The following is a 22239-nucleotide window of genomic DNA, read 5'->3' as shown; positions in this document are numbered from 1 at the left end:
GCCACTGATACCTAGATAGTATACGTCAATCAATATCTGCTAAAAACGTGAAACTTCAAGTTATTTGTTGCATAGATGTACACATTGTTCTGAAGCCAAGAATGGGAGTTTGGAGACTGAAATGCAATTGATTGTGAATTGAGAAGAAGCATTCTAAAAAAGATTTTAAATTTGGTCTGATTAGTATGAATGAAGAAAGCTGCTTCTCCAACCCGTACTTCTCCTGCTCCCCCCTTTTACTCTAGGGATGCGGTGAGCTCGTGTAATTTAAGGCAGGTGGTCCACATAGTGGGCTGCCCACAGAGGATGAGAGCGTGTGCATTTGATACCCTGACTGCTGCTCTCTAATAGACTTTAAATATACTCTGACTATTATTTGGCTTTTGGCTATTACATTTATTTTCACTTTCTTTCAAGGGCTTTTCTCTTTCATTTCGTCATTTTCCACACACTGAAATGTAATCCTGGTCCAATAGCACCAAATAGAGGATTTATCTATATTGTCATCAAACTAAATGCAAACGAAATATCAAAGGAGACCAGAAGCACCACTATATTTGGCTCTTGAATGATGACAGAAAATGCATGCATTTTTCTTTGCCTAGGTAATAACAACACTTTATTTTTATATAAAGCCTTTCATCTGAAAATCTCAAAGGCCTTCAAGATGTCGTTTGAGTCTGGCATTCTTCAATTGGCTGCCCTTTGTCTCTTTCAGTAAGGAAATATTGCGGTTGGATGTAGTTTCATAACTGAGCTGCACTTGGGTATGCATAGTCAGAGGTCCAAGGGCATTGGGTATTTCTTGAATGGATCAAATAAATGACCAGTTATGACATTTTCAAAACAACCCTGAGAGGAAGATGGGTGGCAAAGATGATTATTGAATTTGCAGGTGGAGCAGTTGTGACAGGGCAGGGTTAAGTGACTCACCTGAGGGCACACAGTGGAGCCTTTGTTACCACTGGAAACAGAAGCCCATGTACTAGAGCTTTGGCATGACTGTGTTTCCCTGACATCCTCCCTATCTGCTCTTCTCCTTTCCAAGTGAAAGTCTCTAAGAAAAGGCACCCCTGTATATATAATAAAAAGACCCCAATGCAACAGAGAAAACAGTAACAACTTTGAAAATGCTGAAGATAAAGAAATGTGTCTAGATGAGCCTAAATACAGAAAGAATATAGCTTGAACATAGAAATGGAAGTGTGATTTTTAAGTTTCATCCTTTCTAACAAAGAAATTATTGATCTAAGCCAGTGAACAAAGGCATAATGTTATATGATACAATATATGCCATGCATAAATATACATATGCTCACATATATAGATGAATATTTGTATATTCTTTAAGTAGCCTGAACATTTTAAAACTTAAAAATTTAATTTTAATTTTTGGATTATTTATGACTATCTTATATTTTCCTGGAACTTTGTTTCACCTAATCTCTCCAAATTTATTCATCTGCTTCAACATCATAGTTGTTAGGCTGAAGAGGTCTGAAGCCTGGACCATTCTTCCTTGGCATCGTTATCATTATATGATACTTAACTAGTGCTTGACAATTCTATATTATTCTACTTAACATTTATGTTTTACTATCCTCTTGGGACACTATATCCCAATTTACATTCAAATTTCAAACTCGTTGTGAAATTTGGGCCAAGACTTCCCACTCTGCTTTGTAAAAAAAAATTCATGATTTTATTTGATTGAAAGTAGATAATAGAAGAACTATGAATATTTTTAATAGCGAGGACTTCATAATAAAGGAGACTTGTTTTCATCTGAAAATCATTATATATTTGAAACAAAACAATTTATTAAACAAAATTATTTATTTTTGCTTTCCTTTCCTTCATTTTATATTCAATTTGAATTTTTGTATTGGAATCTATCTTTTATAGTAAAGGATTATTACACACAGCCAGAAAAACTTCATGGAACAATTCTTCTATCATACATACTGAAGCTATCATTAGTCCATCTTACGTGCAGTTATTTATTAACATAAATAATCCTGGATATGTGTCTTCTTCTGATTTTTAAGTTCAGAAATTCTCAGATCCAAGCTTTTTGTTTTAGAAAATTTAGAAAAACCTGCTCCATAAATCACATTGATTTCACCATATCCGGGACAGAAAGGTTAAAGTGATATACCCATGCTCTTTATCTGTACATACCATCTAGGTTTTCAGCTTAGTTTTGATCTGCTCCAGAAGAACTATGCATAAACAAGCAAGAGTCATGATGAGAAAAATTTGAAACCTTGATAATCTAACTTTGCCTGAATTTGAGGAAAGTCTAGAATCCATACTACATGTTGTCACTATTAGTGTTTCTTGTCCACAAAATCATCTTGCTCTGTGCTTCCTCTATAGATGATGTAAAGTTTGAGAAGGTAAAGGGTTAGCAACGTGAAAGAGGCTTAAGAATGTTTCTTGCTTTATTAGATAATCTGAGTATGGTTTTCCTCTTATATTTCATTACTAAACCATTAATACTGCCCTTCTCTCTGGCATATACATTTGTATCCTTTATTGAAATTATGAGGTTTTTGCATTATTCCCTTTTGCATAAATGAAAGTTCCATTTCTGGTGTGTACTTGAGTGAGTTTCAAGTAAAAGTTTAGAAGAACAAGTTCAGTCTAAGTTCTGCCACTTCTTAGTTGTGTTAGCCAATTAGCTGAATTTATCTGGACATCAGGTTCTCTGTAATTGGGAAACAAGGTAGATTTTAACATTAGCATTGTCATTCTGTTATCCTGTGATCTAATATCTTTGATGATGCTTCAATAAAATGCAATGTAAAATTACCTTCTAAATTAAATTGCCAAAAATTCAGGTTAGATGACAAGTTTTAAATACATAGGATTAATTACAATGTTGTGTTTTCTCAAATTTTAACTTAAAGTTTGTGAAGTGAAGCATTATTTTAAAAATTAAAAAAAAACACTTTCTGAATCCCAAGTCATTATAGAGAAAAACAAAATAAAAACTTGAGATCTTAGAGCAAATAAAACATGAGATCTTAGAACAAATAAAAAAGAGTCATGAATCAATATCATTTTCTTACTATTAAAAGTAATTTGTTAATAGTTTTACTTTGCTATTTTTCTGTTAAAAGAAAGTATTTGTTACTAATTACTTGAAGTGAAGATTGAGAGTCTATTTTAAATCATGCCTAAGATAACTTTACTAGTCAATATTAATCTTAAACAGCTCATAGACATGTTATATGCATGTGAGAGACAATGAGAGTGTGTGTGTTTACATAATGATTAGGATGCTTATTACTGATAATAGAAATGATAGATACAGGAATGTCTGTGAGCTAGGAGTCATCTTTAAAGTATTAGTTCACAGTTCTTCATCAAGATTTCTTTTTCGAATATGATATCAAAGTAAGGGTTTAAAACTTGAAACTTTTCATAGGATTCATGTTCTGAAACATTTCTGTTTCTTGTTTTGTTTTGTGGTCACTAACCACAGAGAAATTTGTCTTTTTTTACATATGCTGGAAATAATTTACTGCTTTTAGAAATATTAAACCACAAAAAAATGTTAAAGAGACATTATGGGTCTGCTGAAGCCCTCAAAAAAGCCAGGAAATTGAGAGTTAAGGCCGAAGCTCTGATCTGGCTCTATATCCAAGGGACTTAAGGACCTCTGAAGAATGGCAAGTAGTACCCAATCCACAGATCCATAGAAATTAAAACAAAACAAAAACAAACACTGTATTGGCAGAGTGATGTGGTTGAGGGCACCTGTGGTTAGTGCAATTTAGGCATTCACATTTACTTCATATAAAATAATACTCTTTATAAACATCTGTTCTTGTCTAACCTTAATATGTAGATAAAATTTACAAGTTCAAAGACTGTTGACAGGACAATGTAGATTTTAATTTGTGGTATAGATATATTTACTGGTATGGGCTTGACAAAAACAACACTTTCAAATGAGTTTTTAGAAGTAATAATCATCTGTTTATTATGTACATGTGGTATTATGGCAGAAAAAATGCTTTTAGGCATATCTACTTTACTAATTTTGCTTAAAAGTTTAAAAGTCCAGGTTATTTACCAGGTTAGGTCTCAAGAAATAAAATTTCCTTTATGTTCCTAATACAAAAGGCACAAATTCCATGGTTGCAAAGCTTATATTTTTAAGTGTTGCCTTAATCATGACATCTTACATATATTCATATAGAAAGTAAAATTCACAAAGCAGTCAAGAAAGCAAATTTCTATTGATAAAAAGGTTTAGTCTGATTTGCTATTTTATTGTATTGAATTTATTTAAATTGCATATCTTCCAAGACCATAAAATTGACTGTTGTTTCTATTTTACTCAAGTACTACTTGATTCAGAAAACATGTTTTAAATTTTTAACAAGAGCATTTATGCTAAAAGTGGTTTATTTTTAAACAATTTATTTAATACATAATTTATCATAATTAAACTTAATTTAAATCAAGATATCTCCCTGGATTGAGTACAGTGCTTTAAACTGTTCTCATGTATAAAAAATTTACAGAACACTGACAGTCCTTGAATTATAGTATACTTTATTCAATTTGACAGTATTATTTAAAGTGCATCATCATTTAGGGATAGTAGTGAACTTTTTAAAAAGTATTTCTGTTGAGCTGGAGTTTTGTCAATAGAATCATAATTAATTGATAAATAGTGTATTACTTCATTGATAGCAATATTACTTGCTTTTGTGTGAATGAAAAAGAAAACTGGCAATGTCCAAATGTAACATTTAAGTGATCAAGTAAATTCTGACTCATAAAGTGAAAGATGAATTTGCATGAATTCAAAGCATACACTGCTTCAATTTTAGTTAATTTTTTTGTTTTATTCATTGTCTAAATTTGTTTTAGACTTTGTCTCCCCCAATTTTCTTTAATTTTAAAAGGAGCTCTGCTTTAAAAGCAAATTGATTGTAAAAATTAGACATATTAGATGATAGATTTGAGAAATGCCCATTTTTCTACATATAACTGAATTTATTTAAAACCAATAATTTCCTTGCATATGCTAGTGATTTCAGAAAATACCAGGAAAATAACAAATATTTAACAATCTATTAAGCTAAACGTTAATTTTTTCTAGTTTGAAAAGGATTAATTGTTGCATTGTAGAAATACTTTCTACACTGATTAAATCTTTGCCTATTAGTTAAGATCTAAAGTCTTGTTTTCTATATTTCAACATAGAAATATTTACATTGTTGAATAAAGATTATACAATTAAGTACTTCCAGATTCTGGAGCACAATTATAATTTCTCACATTATTTTTTCCAAATCACAAATTTAATTGGGTTGCAGTTACACATAAGTAATGAAATTATTAAACCAATTTTAACCTAATTTCCTGTCCCCCTCACAAACATATAAACACATTACTAAGGAGAGAAATGAGCATATGAACAAAAGTTGTCAGGAATACGCTTCTAAAACTTAAACTTTGTAAGTTTAAAAATCACAGCTTTCCAAATAAGAGGCAGTTTGCTTTTCTATGCTGGGCTCAAAGGACATTTGACCCATTTACATAGCAAACTTTAGTCAAAGTTTGGAAACGCTTTGTAGTGGCCAAAAGCTGTGCATTTCCTTCTGTTGACCTGATTTTTTCCTTCCAATAAAGTAAATTAATAGAAGATGCATCAAACAGAATTACTGCAGATGTGCACATACTGCAGTGCTAATTGCTCTTATTTTTACAGTCCAATCCTGCACATGCTTTAATTTATATTTGCCTGAGTTAGCTTTTTAGTGAACTGGCGGCACTCTGCTACACACTGAATAGTAATGTGCTTGCATCACCCGATTATCTCAGATACATTATTGCTTAGAATCCATGCTCCTAACTTCCTTACCACCCACACCCATCCTTTTCCTCTGTTTGGAAGGCTGATTTGTGTTAAGAAGGGACCACCAAGCCATTAACTCTAGGCCATAACTAGCATTGTGCATAGAGAGTGCAACTTACGATCATATCACATTTTAGCTCTTCCCCCAGCATTATCCGTATGTCCCCCAATGCTTTCAAGAGGCAATAACTTCAAATGCCTCGCATGGAAATGATAAACTGCCTGTTGTGCCTTTTCTTTGAAGGAGTTCTCCTGCAGAGTATCATATTTAAATAAATTGCCATTGAGTTTAGCAAGAGGCACAATCATGCCCATTGAGGTGGCGTCTTTTGATCATATTTTGTAATGCAATCAAGGATCACATGAGGATTCTCAAACAGGCCAGCTTTGCTGTGCTCTAAATAGGCGACAGGAGAAAGAGAGCATTAATTGCTCTGAATCCCATGGACGATGTAACAAAGCACACCTGTGTCCCATATACTGCACCCCCAAGGCAGTGGTAACCTATACAACCAAAGAAATTCCTTTTACCTGAATGATCAGTAATTTCAATCCAACTATTTGACTTTTCAAAAACTGATCATAGACTCAGATTGTCAGAAAGGATCAGACGTGTGCATGGGAACTCAGTGTGTAGGTACTTTTATGCAAGGGAATATATTAGACAGGAGCAGGAGACCTGGACTCTGGGTCTGTTTGTTGATTGAGTCAGTTGACATCTCTGACATCGGTCCCACTTCCTTCACACCTTACTTCTGGGATTCGAGTTCAATAAACCTACTTACTGAAACAATTGTCTTGAGGATGAGAGGAGACAATGGTTAACAAAAACCATGGAAATAAAGCACCCTACAAATGCACTAATTCTGGTAACTGTAAGGATATGTGTATGGTACACACTATATGAACAGTGCTGTACTCTCATCATCTCTTTGTATATATTTTTTGCTATTAATCTTTCTGAAAAAAAAGGACTTGAGGTACCTTTGGTATCTTTAATAATCTTTATTATATTATTGACCAAAAACACAGTCACTGCAAGGAATTGCCTGCTGACACATTAACTGAGGAAATTTGGGGACACTTGAAATATGGCAGATGGATTTAAAAAGAGGCAGCAGATGTGGAAGTGGGGACTTGTAAGGAATTTCCTGCTGTACTGATCCAGCATTCCGACTTTCTGTTAAACTCAAATATGAATGAAAAAGAACTAGCTGATACCATCCCAAATCATTTCCTGCTGACAGATGCTGTTTAGTAACCTGTTACTCTGCCTATCCCACTCCACTTTGTTTGATAGTGCAAGAAAGAGAAATGGGAAATGAAAAATTGAGAAAGTAATTAATAATCTTCTTTTTCAATCTTTACTAAGATCACTTTGTGGAAATGTCACTTTTATCCCCCAAATTATTCAACTTAAAATAGAGTATTGCATAGTGCTCTTTCTTTCATAAAGAAGAAATGTGGAGGTGTAGTCCTAGGCTGATACCTCAACTTTCTGTCAAAAGGAAAAAGAACCGAGGGGATTAAGGGTTGGAAAGGCACATTTTTGGTCCTAGAGGGTGACGATTGAGGCTCTTTCATATATGTTGAACAATGTTTATAATTCTCCATTCTTATTTTGAATGGGATATTTAGGCAAAAATATCATCTCTCATTCTTAAAGTAACTACCCACTTTAAAAATAAGATAATTCAGTTCAGAGAAGTTTGAATAATTTAGCCAGGATTCCATTGTCATTGGTTAACAAAGCCAGAAGTTCAGTTTAAGTCTGTCTAATTAAAAAGGCCATGACGTCACCCTTACCCAAAGTTATCAAAATGGCCACTCTACTAGGGCTGGGAGAGCATAGCTAATTACAACCTGACATTATTTTTATATATACTGCTAAAAATTTGTCAAATTCTACTCTTCTTGCTAGTAAAGTAAAACAAATTATTTGTTTGTTGAAAATACAGCATGTGTGATGAAAAACTGGGTGGTACTTTCTGGAAAGAAAGAAAAGTCATCCATCTTTTCTCAACTGTTTTTCTCATAACGTGACTTCAACCAACCTTATTAATGAGCACGACGAAGAAAACAATTCACAAGATCCATGAGTCAGCGCGTTCGGATTCTCAGTGTCAGCATAGGGTCTCAGAGTTCAGGCACATTATTTTCACACGGTGCATCTTTGACTATTTATTGCAAGGGCGGTGGAAGGAGAGAAAAGCAGGCTGCTTTGCTATACATTCAGGAACGCAATTGTCTTTTTCCCCAGAGGCAACTTGGCAGATTTGGGCTTTGTGCCCACATTGTTAAAACTGTGTTTGTTCTCAAGCCTCTGGAAGGATTTTTTAATATTTTAAATATTCCTGTTTCTTCACGTCCCCTCCCTATTCTCTAGAGGAATTGTTTAAATTGCATGATTGATCTATTTTTAGGGAGCATTTCTGTTACATGTCTTTGGCAAGCAGATTTGCTTTCTTTTAACTTCATGACAGTCTATATAGGGACCGTTAGTCTGTCCATACATTTTCTACCAACTCACAGTCCCAGTCTCACCTGATTCTGAGTATTTTATGAAGTAAATATTTTGTATATTACCAAAAGCCTTTCTTTCATCTGTAACTTAGTAACTTCTAAAAATAAGCTGAGTAAATATTTTCTGCACATACTTAATTCTAGTATTCTAGTGATTGGATTTTTTTGGGGGGGAATTTGAACTCAAGACCTCATGTTTGCTAAGCACTTCAGTACTTTAAGCCACACCAGCAGCCCTTTTTGTTTTAGTTATTTTCTCAGACAGGGTCTTACGTTTTGCATGGGGCTGGTCTGGGACTATGATCCTCCTCCTGTACCTCTCCCATTGCTGAGATTACAACTATGAGCCACCATGCCTAGCCTAATGAATGCATTTTAATATGAGACAGGAAAATATGTTTGGAGTTCATGATTCTTATTGTACACAGAAGGCTTTCCATAAATGATTGGTGATTTGAACTATATGTGCAGGTCACGTGCCTTGTTCACTTATCTCAGACCTCCTTTCACTGCTACATATGAATGATGCCCTTCTGCTCTAAGTCACTTCAGTTGATTCAAATTTCCTTTGTGCCTGCTCAGCTAAGTGATATTGTGCAAGGTGCTCAATAATTCCACATTGTTTTTGTGTTTTCTAAAAAAGCAGTAGTAGTACCTATCCCTAGAGGGCGTGTTGTTTAAATGGGATTGCCTATGGAAAGGCTTTAGACCAGTGTCTGGCACATCGTACTCCCTAATAACTATTTAACCTTCTTGCTTTATTAACCAGTCTTATTGCAGTTACTATTCTCATCCCTGAAAATATGAGAAAATCATCCTTAGCCTTTATGGAAAAGAAAAAAATCTATTTCTCTGAATTTTACTCTTCCTTTTCAATTCCATGCATGTTACAAATAGAGAATTCCTCTCCTCTCTAATGCCAGCACAGTGCCCAAACTTCAAATCCTTCCCCAGCTCCATTCAAAAGTGCCAAAGCATGTGTGTGCGTGCGTACGTGTGTGTGTGTGTGTGTGTGTGTGTATTTTTAACTTTATGACTACTCAAGGCTTTTATGCTTACAAAATAGAAACGTGCACAGCTGCTAACAAGTCAATCTATGATTTGTTATGAGAATCTTGGCAAGTTTTTGCAGAGTTTTTGAATGATTGCCATTAAATGTGGTTATAGAGTAAGAGAAAAATCAGGATTTGAAATAGGTCTTGCATGTCACTCTTGTCTAGCTATGATACTTCTTTTGGCAACATTCCACCTATATTTGTGCATTTAAATTACATAATCAATGATAACAAATATCTAGAAAGCTTAGTCAACATTTCAAATTGAAGGCAATTAGCACATTATGTTATGTGTTGATATACTCCAACTAATGGCTATGGAAGCATTTTATTTGGAATTGTTCCATTTTGCATGTCTAATGGTTCTCAGTCTTAGGGATTGTAGGCAGTAAGTGGCTCCTTAATACCCCTTAGCTAGTGTCTCTGCAGCACTTTGATTCTATGATTAAATATCAGATTAATAACTGTATCATCACTCTTCTCTTCCCCCTCCATAGTACGGTTTGCTTTATTATTCTCTCAGAGACATAAATTGGACAAGGAGTCTAGCAGAGAATTACCATATAAGAAAGACTAAGCCACTAGACACCATCAGTATGACTATCTGTCCTGCCTTTTCTAGGAAGTACCTGTGTGGTACTGCTTCACATCCCAGAAGTATCTCAGCTACAGGAAATAGAATTAGTGCAAAGCATATTTTGGGTGTTATGTATTACTTTACATATGGCCAAAACTCCAGCATTTGAACTTGCTATCTTGCTCATCAGTGTCACATGTAATTGGTTTCATCATTCAAATCACAGAAAACAATATGTTTCACATTTTTACAAAGTGTAGGACTCTTTTGCGATTCCTGATCTGGATTTGGAACTGGAAATGAACCTTCCCATAACTAAATTAAAACTAATGTTGTCAGGCACAGTCTCATGATTCAGAGGAAAAAGAAAAAAACTTCCAACTAAGGTTCACCAAATAAAGGGCTTATCAGTCTCCTTAGTCATCAAATGCCTTCTTAGAAACTGTGCTGATGAATTACATGTTAATGAATCAGAAACAGGGGTATGACTAACCCAGGCCTTCAGAGGCAAAAGAATATTTGGCTACATAGTCTTTAATATTTTCTAAATATTTTTTGATTCTATAATATGCTGAAAAATAGATTTTAGCATCTTTATTGAGAAATAGTTCACACCGTGCAGTTCACCCACTTAAAGTGTGCAAATCAATGATTTTTAGAGTATTCATAGTGCAAGACCATCACCACCAATTTTAGAATATTTTTATCATCTAAAAATCAAAGACCTTACCACTTAACTATTACTATTTGTGATGGTTAATTTTAGGTGTCAGCATTTCTGGGTATGTCTGTGAGGGTGTTTCCACAAGTGATTGACTGGCATTTGAGCCAGTGGACTGAGTGCGGAAGACATGCTGTACATGTGGGTCGGTACCAACCAAAGGGGTGGGAGCCTGCATAGAAAATAAAGGCAAAGGAAAGGTGAATTTGATCTCTTTCTCTCTTCTGGAACTGGACATACTTCTGGTCTTGGGCATCAGAACATCAGATTCTCTGGATTCTGTGACTTGCACCATTCTCCCCCTGAGTTCTCAGGTGTTCAGCTCAGACTGAGAATTACAACATCAGTTCCACTGGTTCTCAGGTTTCTGGATTTGAGCCATTTTATTGACCTAGTTCTCCAGCTTGCACAAGGACTACAGTGGAATTTCTCTCCCTCCATAATCATGTAACCAATTCCCCTAATAACTTCCCTCTTTATCTATCTATCTATCTATCTATCTATCATCTATCATCTATCATCCACCTATCTATCATCTATCTACCTACTATCTGTATATCCATCTGTCTATCTACCCTATTTGCTCTGTCTCTCAGGAGAACTTGACTAATACATCTCCCTATGCCTCTATTCCTCCTAGCCATAAGCAATTACTATTTTAATCTTGGTCTTTATTTATTTGGCTATTCTGGGCATTTTTTTACAAATGGAATCCTATAATGTGTGTATGTGGGGGTTGTGATTGGCTTTTTTCACTTAGCATAGTGTTTTCAAGGTGCATCAATTTTGCAGCATGTTAGTAATGTCTCTTTCCTTTTTATGGTCTTTTTCTGGAAATTTTGTGTACCCATTTATTAACTGATGGAAATTCAAGTTCTCCTGACTTTTTTGCTATTACGAGGAGTGTTGATGGAGACATTCATGTACAAGTTTTAGGTTGGATGTATGTTTTTATTCCTCTTGGGTATATAATTACGAGTGGGATTACTGACTCATATTATGTATGTTCACAATTTGAAGATCTTCCATTGTGTCTTCCACAATGCCGCACTATTTTATACTTCCAACAGCAGTGTTTGAGGTGCCAATTTTTCCATATCCTTGCCAACATTTATTATTATCTGACTTTTTCATTCTACTCATTCTACTTCCTAGAAAGTGTTTGGATTTGCATTTCCTTGATAGCTAATGACATAAAGCACCTTTTCATGTGCTTATTGGTTATTTGCATCTTTTTTGGAGTACTGTAAATTCAGATTCTTCAGATATTTAAAAATTGGGTTACTTGTCTTAATATTCTTGAGTTGATTGTGTTCTTTGTACATTCTACATGCAAGTCTCTTACTACATATGTTTTTCAGGTATATTTTTTTCTGTTCTGTGGGCTTTGTTTTCCTTTCTTGAATATTGTTCTTTATAGCATGAAAGTTTTTCATTTTGATGAAATCCAATTTATCTCTTCAATCTATCATCTACGCTTTTGATGTCCTATATAATTGTCCAGTGCCAGTCTAAGGAAAATTATCCATATATTTTTCTATAAGAGTTTTATAGTATTAGCTCTGAAATTAAGGTGTTTGACCCATTATGAGTTAATTTTTGTATATGATGTGAGGTATGGGCCCAAGTTTTGCATATGGCTATCAATTTGTGCCAGCACAAATTATCAAATAATTATTTCCCCAGCCAATGATCTGGGAACTTTGTTGAAAATCATTGATCATAGTCAGGCATATGGATTTCTTTCTAGACTCTCAAATCTACTTATTTAATCTATTTGTCATGCTTATGCCAGCATCTTTAATTAATTAATACTATTTTAGTAAATGTAAGTCCTCCCACTTTGATCTTTTCAAGATTGTTTTATCTGTTCTTGTCCCTTCATAAACATTGCTTAAAGAAGTTAAAGAATATTTACATAAACAATCCCACATTCATGGATCATACTTAATATTATGAAGATGCACAGTTGATGCACAGACTTCAGTATACTACATAGTAGAGCCCCAGCTCACTACTTGGTAGAAATTGGCAAGTTGATTATAAAATCTTTGTGGAAATTCAAGGAACCAGAATAGACAAAACAATCTCAATTGCTTCATATCTCATGTAGCGTGGCTTTCAACTGCAGAAACTTAGCTGTCAGGAAGGATTTAATCTGCTTAAAAGCATCCTAGTAATGATAAGTTTAAATATATAGTGCATAGAACCACCAAGATTTAAATATGTTCCTCTATCTGGTACCTTTCTGTGGATAAAAAAAAATGATAGAAATTGAAACATTAAAGGAAGTCTTGAGTTTTGGTTGTTTATTTTGTTTTCTGCTTTGCATGGAATGGGAAGATCATGCAAAGTATGAAATTTATCTATACTTTCATTAAATAGCAGCAGAAGGTGATATTTTCAGCTCTTACACATTTTTTATCTCAACTAACTATGCAATTTATGCTGTTTTTCAAATATAATTCTTTTGATACCTCCTCATCTTGAGGGATTATAGCTCATATATCTTTGTTCTCTTAGAACCTACAATAATTAGCACATAGCAGGTGATCAGAAATTGTGTTAAATATTATGAATATTATAAATATTAAAAATGCCATATTCTTAAACACATGAACTTTTCCCCTTAAGAGGTGTTGTAAGCTCCACGATTTTATGCCAAGGATATTCTTTTTTTATGATATTGGGGATGGAATGAGGACCTCACATATGCTGGGCAAGTGCTCAACCTCTTGAGCCATGCTTCTAACCCTTTTGTTTGTACTTTGTTTCTGAAATAGTGTCTTAATAACTTTTGTTTGGACTGCCCTCAAACTCATGGTCCTCCTGCCTTTGCCTCCTGAGTAGCTGGGATTACAGATGTGTGCCACCGTGTCCAACACCAAGGGTGATCTTTGAAAAAGTCTGAGATGATGTTTTTACCTAACATCTTCCAGTAATCTTTTTTGGAAGAACCAGGGTTCGAACTCAGGGCCTCATACTTGTGAGGTGCTCTATCACTTGAGCCACTCTGCCAGCCTTTTTTGTGTTAAGAATTTTCATGATAGGGTTTCTTGAACTATTTGCCCTGGTTGGCTTCCAACTCTGATCCTCCTGACCTCTGCCTCTGGAACAACTATGAGTACAGCTGTGAACCACAGGTTCCAGCTTCCAGTAATCTTAGTTATTATTGTGAAGAAGCCAAGTAAGCCTCCACAGAATGAATTGTGTTTATTTTTGTTGTCTACATATGGTAAGAAGCCCAAATGTACCAAACTATCTGCTTAGGCTTCACTTTAGGTGGAAATAATATTACAGGTAATTTAGTACATAGGAAGAAAAGGTAAACTAAGAAAGTATCCTAGAGTTCTGAGGTCAGGGCAGAGAATCAAATGGAATGTCTAATAATAAAAAGTGATGTCATAGTAGTGATGATATTTGCAGGTAGAAAGTGGTAGAGTCCAAAACTGAGAGCATTAGAACTGAGAGGTGGAAGTTTATTGTCCCATACAAAACTCAAATCAAAATTGACCTTACTGTAAAATCTGAAACTGCTGGAGGAATATATAGAAGAAACACTTCAAGATATAGACATAAGTAAAGATTTTCTGAATAGAACACCAATAGCTCAGGAAATAATAACAATAACTAACAGATGGAATTACATCAAATTAAAAAACTTTTGCATAGCAAAGAAAACAACAAAGTGTATAGACAGCATACAGAATGGGAGAAGAATCTGTGCCAGCTATTCTTTTAAAAAGAGATTAATATCTAGAATATATAAAGAACTAAAAATTAAAATAAATAATCCAATCAACAAATAAGCGAATGAAGTAAAAAGACATTTTTACAAAAACATTCAAATGACCAATAATTACATGAAAAAAAGCTCAACATCAGAGAAATGGAAATCAAAATTGCGTTGCATTTCCATCTCACCCCAGACAGAATGGCTACCATCAGGAAAACAGATAACAGTGAATGCTGGTAAGGATGCAGAGGTGGGGAAGGCTGTGAGGAAGGAACCTTAATATATATATATATATTTACCTTAAAAAGCACTTACATTTAATATATACTTTTAAAACCTTAAAATCTGTACAAATAAGAAAAATCAATCTATTTTTGGCAAAGTATTTGAATACATATTTTACAAAGGAATATTTACGTATGACAAACGTATGAAAAAGTATTGAACTTTATTAGTTATCAAGGAAATGCAAATAAAAATGAAACACTCTACTTCCCCATCAAGATAATTGAATTTAGGATGTACATTTTAAGACCTACATTACACAATACTGGAGGAAATGTGGGCAACTTGAACTCTTATGTGGTACAACTGAAAATGTAACAAGTATAACTAGAAAATGGTTTTGCAAGCTTTTTTTTTTTAGTTAATTGTTTTTTACTATGTGACCCAGCAATTCTATATCTCAGCATTTACTCAAAGAATTTAAATGCATGTATTCAACCTGCATTTTAAATATAAATTTTAATAGCAGCTATATTGAAAATAGCCCCCAAATGGGAACGACCTGTTGTGGGCACCCACAGCAACTGTGGGGACTCATCCTATAAAATTTTATTCCAGTATCACTACTGATGATAGCACACACATGAAGAAAGCATGAAACATTTATTGCTCACACAATGAAGCTTTCTGAGTAGATCAGAGACACAGACTTGAAAGAGAAGAAGACAGGCTAATGGTGTATGATGGTGGGCCAAGGCTTACAAGGTTTGAAATTCCCACTGGCACCAAAAGGGTAAGCACTTAGGCTTTCCCATCATCCTCTCCAGATTCAGAGCAGGAGGGGAGCAGGAGTGAGACTTGAAAGGTTTCAGCAGTTAAGCATTGGAGTCAGACTTTATGATTCAATCCAAATGTCCAACCACAGGTGACTCTACAAAGCAATTGTAGTATAGCTATATAACGGAGTAGTATTCAAAAATAAAAATTGTTTGACTACTGATGATTTATGTGGACAAATCTCAACACCATTTTTTAAATAAAAGAAGTCAGGCACTTGCATGAAATTTTAGAATGGGCAAAACAAACCTAAATTGACCAAAAACATTATCACATAGTTACTTGGGTATGGGGAAGGAGTTATTATAATGTTGATAAATAATATATTTGCAGAACATGTAAGCCTAGCATTTGAAATATTTATAATTTGTTGTATCTCAATAAACTTGATTAGAGAGTACCTTTATAAATCAACAACCTTGATGCATAGAAAAATTATAATAGAAATTATAATAGCCTTAAAATTATAACTGCAATTGATTTATATTTTGCTAATATTTAGAAAAATTGTATAGATCAAATCGCCTGAGTTTAAATCTGATAAGCACTTACTAGCTGGAATGATTGATTTATCTCTTTAGCTCTTTTTGCCTCCTTTTCTATTTCAGTAAATGGTACAAATAATAACCATATCACAAGTGTTATTGTGAATGCTAAGTGAGTAAATATATGAAAGTACTTAGAACAATGAACAAATAGGTCATTGTTAAATATTAGCTTTATTATTTTTGCACAGGCATCCAAAAAGATGATACTTCAATATATAGTGGCTAGAAATATAAATTACCACAACTTTTGTGAGGTCACCATGTACAATATCCCTTTAAAGTGTGTGTGTATTTGGCCAAAATTTTCACCCTGGGATAGTCATACCACACAATATATTGAGTGTATGTGCAATGAAATTCCTTCCATGAAATGTAATCACCACATACCTATCAGTACTAACGCTTAATGTTAACGGACTTAATTCACCCATCAAAAGGCACTGGTTGACGAAATGGATTAAAAAGGAAGATCCAACAATTTGTTGCTTACAGGAGACCCATCTCACCGACAGAAATAAGCATAGGCTAAGGATGAAAGGCTGGAAGAAGATTTACCAAGCCAATGGCCCCTGAAAGCAGGCAGGAGTAGCAATACTTATCTCTGACAAAGTAGACTTCAAACCTACATTGATCAAATGAGATAAAGAAGGACATTCCATACTAATAAAAGGGGAAATAGACCAAAAGGAAATAATAATTATCAACCTGTATGCACCCAATGTCAACGCAGCCAATTTCATCAAACAAACCCTGAAAGACCTAAAAGCATATATAAACACCAACACAGTGGTTGTGGGAGACTTTAACACCCCATTATCATCAATAGATAGGTCATCCAAACAAAAAATCAATAAAGAAATCCAAGATCTAAAATATGCAATAGATCAAATGGACCTAGTCGATGTCTACAGAACATCTCATCCAACTTCTACACAATATACATTCTTCACAGCAGCGCATGGAACCTTCTCCAAAATAGATCATATCCTAGGGCACAAAGCAAGTCTCAGCAAATATAAGAAAATAGAAATTATACCATGCATACTATCTGATCACAATGCAGTAAAAGTAGAACTCAACAACAAAAGTAAAGACAAAAAACATGCAAACAGCTGGAAACTAAATAGCTCATTACTTAATGAAAAATGGATCATCGATGAAATAAAAGAGGAAATTAAAAAGTTCCTGGAAGTCAATGAAAATGAAAACACAACCTACCAGACCTATGGGACACAGCTAAGGCAGTCCTGAGAGGAAAGTTTATAGCTATGAGTGCATATATTAAAAAGACTGAAAGATCCCAAATCAATGACCTATTGATACATATCAAACTCCAAGAAAAACAAGAACAAGCAAATCCCAAAACAAATAGAAGGAGAGAAATAATAAAAATAACAGCTGAAATCAACGAAATAGAAACCAAAAAAACCATACAAAGAATTAATGAAACAAAAAGTTGGTTCTTTGAAAAAATAAACAAGATCGATAGACCCCTGGCAAACCTGACTAAAATGAGGAGAGAAAAAACCCAAATTAGTAGAATTAGGAATGCAAAAGTAGAGATAACAACAAACAACACCATGGAAGTCCAGGAAATCATCAGAGATTACTTTGGGAACCTATATTCAAATAAATTTGAAAATCCTAAAGAAATGGACAGATTTCTAGATACAAATGACCATCCAAAACTGAACCAAGAGGAAATTAATCACCTGAATAGATCTATAACACAAAATGAAATTGAAGCAGCAATCAAGAGTCTCCCCAAAAAGAAAAGTCCAGGACATGATGGATTCTCTGCTGAATTCTATCAGACCTTTAAAGAAGAACTGATACCAACCCTCCTTAAACTGTTCCACGAAATAGAAAGGGAAGGAAAACTGCCAAACACATTTTATGAAGCCAGTATTACACTTATCCCAAAACCAGGCAAAGACACCTCCAAAAAGGAGAACTATAGGCCAATCTCCTTAATGAACATTGATGCAAAAATCCTCAACAAATTAATGGCAAACCGAATTCAACAACACATCAAAAAGATTATTCACCACAACCAAGTAGGCTTCATCCCAGGGATGCAGGAGTGGTTCAACATATGAAAATCGATAAACATAATAAACCACATTAACAGAAGCAAAGACAAAAAACACTTGATCATCTCAATAGATGCAGAAAAAGCCTTGGATAAGATCCAACACCATTTCATGATAAAAGCTCTAGGAAAACTAGGAATAGAAGGAAAATACCTCAACATTATAAAAGCTATATATGACAAACCTACAGCCAGCATTATACTTAATGGAGAAAAATTGAAACCATTCCCTCTAAAATCAGGAACCAGACAAGGATGCCCACCATCTCCACTCCTATTCAACATAGTACTGGAATTCCTAGCCAGAGCAATTAGGCAAGAAGAAGGAATAAAAGGAATACAAATAAGTAAAGAAACAGTCAAAATATCCCTATTTGAGACAACATGATCCTATACCTTAAAGACCCAAAAAACTCTACTCAGAAGCTTCTAGACATCATCAATAGCTATAGCAAGGTAGCAGGATATAAAATCAATATAGAAAAATCATTAGCATTTCTATACACTAACAATGAGCAAACTGAAAAAGAATGTATGAAAACAATTCCATTTACAATAGCCTAAAAAAAAATTCAAATACCTAGGTGTAAACCTAACAAAAGATGTGAAAGACCTCTACAAGGAAAACTATACACTTCTGAAGAAAGAGATTGAGGAAGACTCTAGAAAGTGGAGAGATCTCCCATGCTCATGGATTGGTACAATCAACATAGTAAAAATGTCTATACTCCCAAAAGTAATCTACATGTTTAATGCAATTCCCATCAAAATTCCAATGACACTCATTAAAGAGATTGAAAAATCTACTGTTAAATTTATATGGAAACACAAGAGGCCACGAATAGCCAAGGCAATACTCAGTCAAAAGAACAATGTTGGAGGTATCACAATACCTGACTTCAAACTATATTACAAAGCAATAACAATAAAAACAGCATGGTACTGGCACAGAAACAGACATGAAGACCAGTGGAACAGAATAGAGGACCCAGATATGAAGCCACACAACTATAACCAGCTTGTCTTTGACAAAGGAGCTAAAAATATACGATGGAGAAATAGCAGCCTCTTCAACAAAAACTGCTGGGAAAACTGGTTAGCAGTCTGAAAAAAACTGAAACTAGATCCATGTATATCACCCTATACCAAGATTAACTCAAAATGGATCAAGGATCTTAATATCAGACCACAAACTCTAAAGTTGATACAGGAAAGAGTAGGAAATACTCTGGAGTTAGTAGGTATAGGTAAGAACTTTCTCAAGGAAACCCCAGCAGCACAGCAACTAAGAGATAGCATAGATAAATGGGACCTCATAAAACTAAAAAGCTTCTGCTCATCAAAAGAAATGGCCTCTAAACTGAAGAGAACACCCACAGAGTGGGAGAAAATATTTGCCAGCTATATATCAGACAAAGGACTGGTAACCAGAATATATAGGGAACTTAAAAAACTAAATTCTCCCAAAACTAATGAACCAATAAAGAAATGGGCAAGTGAACTAAACAGAACTTTCTCAAAAGAAGAAATTCAAATGGCCAAAAAACATGAAAAAATGCTCACCATCTCTAGCAATAAAGGAAATGCAAATTAAAACCACACTAAGATTCCACCTCACCCCTGTTAGAATAGCCATCATTAGCAACACCACCAACAACAGGTGTTGGTGAAGATGTGGAGAAAAAGGAACCCTCTTACACTGCTGGTGGGAATGTAAACTAGTACAACAAGTAGTACAAAAATTTGGAGGCTACTTAAAAAGCTAGACATTGATCTACCATTTGATCCAGCAATACCACTCTTGGGGATATACCCAAAAGACTGTGACACAGGTTACTCCAGAGGCACCTGCACACCCATGTTCATTGCAGCACTATTCACAATAGCCAAGTTATGGAAACAGCCAAGATGCCCCACCACTGACGAATGGATTAAGAAAATGTGGTATCTATACACAATGGAGTTTTATGCAGCCATGAAGAAGAACGAAATGTTATCTTTCGCTGGTAAATGGATGGAATTGGAGAACATCATTTGAGTGAGGTTAGCCTGGCCCAAAAGACCAAAAATCGTATGTTCTCCCTCATATGTGGACATTAGGTCAAGGGCAAACACATCAAGGGGATTGGACTTTGAGTACATAATAAAAGCTTTAGCACACAAGGGAGGGGTGAGGATAGGTAAGACACCTAAAAAATTAGCTAGCATTTGTTGCCCTTAACGCAGAGAAACTAAAGCAGATACCTTAAAAGCAACTGAGGCCAATAGGAAAAGGGGACCAGGAACTAGAGAAAAGGTTAGATCAAAAAAAATTAACCTAGAAGGTAACACACACACACAGGAAATTAATGTGAGTCAACTCCCTGTATAGCTATCCTTATCTCAACCAGCAAAATCCCTTGTTCCTTCCTATTATGGCTTATACTCTCTCTACAATAAAATTAGAAATAAGGGCAAAATAGTTTCTGCTGGGTATTGAAGGGGTAAGGGGAGAGGGAGGGGCGGAGTGGGTGGTAAGGGAGGGGGTGAGGGAAGGGGGGAGATATGACCCAAGCTTTGTATGCACATATGAATAATAAAAAAAAAAGAAAGTTTTGCAAAAAGGAGTTCATGTGTATATATATATATACACACACACACATACATGTACATATGTGTATCACAAAAGTATATTTTTTGTATCTATATATGCATACAACATATTCTTCCATATATTCTTATATATGTAATATATATGTATATTATATATATGTATTTATTTATATCTCTCTCTGTATATACACATATATATGTACCGTTTTGGTGATATGGGGGTTTGAACTCAGGGCCTTGCACTTGCTAGGTAGTCACTCTACCACTTGAGCCACACTCCCAACCCTTTTTGCTTGGTTTTTTTTTTGTTGTTTTTTTTAAGTGGTCAGGATGATTTATTGTTGTGCATGATTAAGGTGATTAAAGAGGTTACAGCACAGTGGGAGCCCTCACGAGTGCAGGGCTTGCCACTTATCCAGGGGACCACGATTAGGGATATATTAGACCCCGCAGCCATCAGGGATGAACCGCTTCTCAGCTACCATGTCTTCAAATTCATCTGCATTAAACTTGGTAAACCCCCCGTCTTTGAGACGTAGATCTTCCGGCGGCCAAGGAACTTGAACTTGGCCCTGCATAGGGCCTCAATCACCTGTTCCTTATTCTGCAGATTGGTGCAGATGGACACGATTACCTGGCCAACGTGAACCCTGGCCACTGTGCCCTGGGGCTTCCCAAAGGCACCCCACATACCTGTCTGGAGCCTGTCAGCCCGGCACAGGACAAACATCTTGTTGATGGAGAATGACCTGGAAATTTGGAGCCGAACTGGACTATGAAAGCCATGTTTACCACAACTTTTTTCCATATACTTGTTGACACAAATACGGGCAGCCTCCAGGGCTTCGGAGGAGAGTCGCTCATATTCATCAGACACCTGTCCACAAAGTTGGAATTCGTCCACTTTGGCCTTCTTCTGCCCCAGGTCAAAGATGCGGATCTTGGCATCAGGCACACCTTGGCAAAAGTGAGATTTGGGGTACAGCTTGTTCTTACAATATCGGTAACACCGAGCAGGGCCACGAGCCATGGCGACATCAGCATCTTCGGTGGGGTACCGAAGGAAAACAGCTGCTTTGGTTGTTTTTGAGGATACAATCTCACTTTATGCCCAGGCCAGCCTAGACCACAGTCCTGCTCTTTATACCTCCTGTGTAGTTGGGATTGCAGCTTTTTTTTAATTGAGATGGGATCTCAGGAATTTTTTGCCTGGGCTGGCATTGAACCATGATCTTCTTGATCTTAGCCTCACAACTAGCTATGCTAGATCATATGTTAAAGTTATGATAGTTAAAACAATGTGACTATGGCAGAAATAATTTGTCAGGTTAGTGGAATAGGAAATTATCATTTTGTTTTGTGGTAGTGGCATTTGAATTCAGAGCCTTAAGCTTGCTAAGCCATGCCATCGGTCCTAAAATATGTTATTGATGTAGTTCTAGATTAGTAAGA

The 22239-nt window shown here is 35.3% G+C and overlaps 1 pseudogene; it reads right to left on the bottom strand.

Moving 5' to 3' along the window:
* Window positions 1-21176: 21176 nt before the first annotated feature.
* LOC109679759 (large ribosomal subunit protein uL16-like) lies at window positions 21177-21817 on the bottom strand (annotated as a pseudogene).
* Between the last annotated feature and the right edge of the window lie 422 nt (window positions 21818-22239).

Source organism: Castor canadensis, chromosome 2 (genome assembly GCF_047511655.1).
Source record: "Castor canadensis chromosome 2, mCasCan1.hap1v2, whole genome shotgun sequence".
NCBI lineage: Eukaryota > Metazoa > Chordata > Mammalia > Rodentia > Castoridae > Castor > Castor canadensis.
This window is presented reverse-complemented; position numbering and strand designations above follow the sequence as displayed.